Genomic DNA, 4015 nt, shown 5'->3' on the forward strand with positions numbered 1-4015 from the left:
AGAGGATCACAAAAAATTGTTGTACCCGCATTGCGTAGGTGACAAGAAAAAGTTGGGCACCACACTGGAATTGCTGCAATGGAAGGCAGAGAATGGTGTATCTGACAAGGGATTTGGAAAGTTGCCGGTAATGATAAAGGATATGTTTCCAAAGGACAACGAATTGCCCGAGAGTACGTACGAAGCAAACAAGGCTATTTGCCCTCTAGGGTTAGAGGTGCAGAAAATACATGCATGCCCTAATGATTGCATCCTCTACCGCGGTGAGTACAAGGATTTGAACGCTTGCCCGGTATGTGGTGCATTGCACTATAAGATCAGCCGCGATGAGCATGGTGATGTCGAGGGCGAGCGCCCCAGGAAGAAGATTCCTGCCAAGGTGATGTGGTATTCTCCTATAATACCACGGTTGAAATGTTTGTTCCAAAACAAAGAGCATGCCAAGGCGATGCGATGGCACAGAGAAGACCGTAAGAAAGACGGAAAGTTGAGAGTACTCGCTGACGGGTCGCAGTGGAGAAAAATCAAAAGGAAGTACGGGAAGGAGTTTGCAGATGACGCAAGGAGCGTATGGTTTGGTCTAAGCGCAGATGGCATTAATCCTTTTGGGGAGCAGAGCAGCAACCATAGCACCTGGCCTGTGACTCTATGTTTGTATAACCTTCCTCCTTGGTTGTGCATGAAGCGGAAGTTCATTATGATGCCAGTGCTCATCCAAGGCCCTAAACAACCCGGCAACGACATTGATGTGTACCTAAGGCCATTAGTTGAAGAACTCTTACAACTGTGGAATGGAACAGGTGTACGTGCATGGGATGAGCACAAACAGGAAGAATTTGACCTAAAGGCATTGCTGTTCGTGACCATCAATGATTGGCCTGCTCTCAGTAACCGTTCAGGACAGACAAACAAGGGATACCACGGATGCACGCACTGTTTGGATGATACCGACAGTATATATTTGAATAGTTGTAAGAAGAGTGTGTACCTGGGACATCGTCGATTTCTTCCGAGCAGGCATCCCGTAAGAAAGAAAGGCAAGCATTTCAAAGGTGAGGCGGATCACCGGACGAAGCCTCGCCACCGTACTGGTGCTGATGTACATGATATGGTCAAGGATTTGAAGGTGATATTTGGAAAGGGTCCTGGCGGACAACCTGTTCCAAAGGATGCTGACGGACGCGCACCCATGTGGAAGAAGAAATCTATATTTTGGGACCTGCCATATTGGAAAGACCTAGAGGTCCGCTCCGCAATTGACGTGATGCACGTGACGAAGAATCTTTGCGTGACCCTGCTTGGCTTCTTGGGCGTGTATGGGAAGACAAAAGATACACCTGAGGCACGGGAGGACCAGCAACGTATGCACGGAGAAGACGGCATACATCAGGGTCATGCAAGCTACACTCTTACCAAAGAAGAGAAGGAAATCTTCTTTGAATGCCTGCTCGGTATTAAGGTACCGTCTGGCTTCTCGTCGAATATAAAGGGAATAATAAACATGGCAGAGAAAAAGTTCCAGAACCTAAAGTCTCATGACTGCCACATGATTATGATGCAACTGCTTCCGGTTGCATTGAGGGGGCTTCTACCGGAAAACGTTCGATTAGCCATTGTGAAGCTATGTGCATTTCTCAATGCAATCTCTCAGAAGGTAATTGATCCAGAAATCATACCAAGGTTACAGAATGATTTGGTGCAATGTCTTGTCAGTTTCGAGTTGGTGTTCCCACCATCCTTCTTCAACATCATGACACACATCCTAGTTCACCTGTGCGAAGAGATTAACGTTTTGGGTCCTGTATTTCTACACAATATGTTCCCCTTTGAGAGGTTCATGGGAGTCTTAAATAAATATGTTCATAACCGTGCTAGGCCAGAAGGAAGCATCTCCAAGGGCCATCAAAATGAGGAGGTCATTGAGTTTTGTATTGACTTTATTCCCGACCTTAAGCCGATTGGTATTCCTGAATGGCGGCATAAGGGCAGACTGGATGGAAAAGGCACGCTAGGAGGGGAACAAATAATATGTATGGACGGACATTCTCTCACTGAAGCACACTACACAGTTGTACAGAATTCCGCCTTGGTGGCTCCGTATATGGATGAACACAAGAATTTGCTATGCTCCAAACACCCGGAGCGGTCTGATGACTGGATTACACGTGAACAAACCAGGAGTTTCGCCAGCTGGTTGCAGACACGTACCATGCATGACACCTCTATTGAAGATGACCTGTACTTGCTGTCCCAGTTACCATCTTCGAATATAATGACTTTCAAAGGGTACGAGATAAATGGTAATACATTTTACACGATCGCCCAAGATAAGAAGAGCACCAACCAAAACAGTGGTGTCCGCTTTGATGCAGAAACCAAGACGGGAAAGGAAACATATTATGGTTATATACAGGACATATGGTAACTTGATTATCGACGTGGTTTAAAGGTCCCTTTGTTTCGGTGCAAATGGGTCAATATGACACGAGGCGGGGTAACGGAAGACCCGCAGTACGGAATGACAACAGTGGATCTCAATAATCTTGCGTATGCAGACGAACCATTCGTCCTAGCCAATGATGTGGCACAGGTTTTCTATGTGAAGGACATGTCTACCAAGCCAAGAAAAAGAAAAGATAAGGAAGCGAATGCATCGTACGATGAGCCAAAGCGGCACATAGTTCTTTCTGGGAAGAGAAACATCGTGGGAGTGGATGACAAGACAGACAAGTCAGAAGATTATGAAAAGTTTGATGAAATTGCTCCATTCACAGTGAATATTGACCCGAGCATCCCGTTAAATGATGAAGATTTCCCATGGTTACGATGCAAAGGGACACACGCGAAGAAAAAGTTTCACACACAAAGATCTGGGATGTGATCGACTTCACTAGCTATCATCACTTTCTTCTGTGTTTCGCACCGAGAGGGGAATCTCTGTAATAGTTAGGGTAGTTACGTGTTTTGGCATTTGAAACGCGAAGAAATTTTATGTGCAAACAAATTCACACTAATTTCAAATAATTCAAAATTTAAACTATTCAAATTTGAAAACTACGGGCACTAACAGAAAAAATAGCAGGAAAGAAAGAAAAACTATAGCTGAAAAGAAAAAACTATATAAAAAAACTACTCAAAAATAAATAGAAGAAAATAAATATAGCAGAAAAGAAAAAACTACTCAGAAATAAATAGAAGAAAAAATAAAGCAGAAAAGAAAAAAAATTATATTTGCTATTTTTCAACCGTTTACAAAATGACCGTGAAATTGAAAATCACTACAAAATGAACTCTGAAAATGTTGAATTTTGGCAAACTAGATGAAAAACTACTCACAAATAAATAGAAGAAAATAAATATAACAGAAAATAAAAAACTATACAAAAAACTACACAAAAATAAATAGAAGAAAATAAAGCAGAAAAGAAAAAAACTATAAAAAAAATTTGGGGCGCTGCCCTGTGGGCCTGATAGGCCACAGGTGTGTAATTACAGGCCTTAAAGGCCCAGCAGACTCACAGGGCAGCGCGCAGAGTTTAGGCCCACAAGCCTGCTAGCTATATAGAGGAGTTCGAAGTGGTAGCTGTGGCTGGGTTTATAAACCAGTGCGGTTGCCCTTCGCCCGGCGAGGTGGGACTAAACTTTGGGGTGGCAGCGCGAGGCCTTTAGTACCGGTAGGAGCCACCAACCGGTACTAAAGGGGGGGCCTTTAGTACCGGTTTGTGCCACCACCCGGTACTAAAGGGGGTCGCTTCCCGCCGCTTGGCCTGGCCAAAACAGGCCTTTAGTACCGGCTGGTGGCTCCAACCGGTACTAAAGGTGCCTTCTATATATACAACAGCTACGAAAATTTTAGTTTCTCTCTCTGTTTGTTCCTCTGTTTCCGTCTCCGTCGCCGTCACCGCCGCCCTCGATCGTCTCCGTCGCCGCTCGTCTCCGTCGCCGCCCCCGTCCCCGTCGCCGCCCTCGTCTCCGTCGCCGCCCCGGGCCCGTCCCCGTCGCGCCGTCCCCATCC

This window comes from Triticum aestivum, chromosome 4B (assembly GCF_018294505.1).
Source record: "Triticum aestivum cultivar Chinese Spring chromosome 4B, IWGSC CS RefSeq v2.1, whole genome shotgun sequence".
Lineage (NCBI taxonomy): Eukaryota > Viridiplantae > Streptophyta > Magnoliopsida > Poales > Poaceae > Triticum > Triticum aestivum.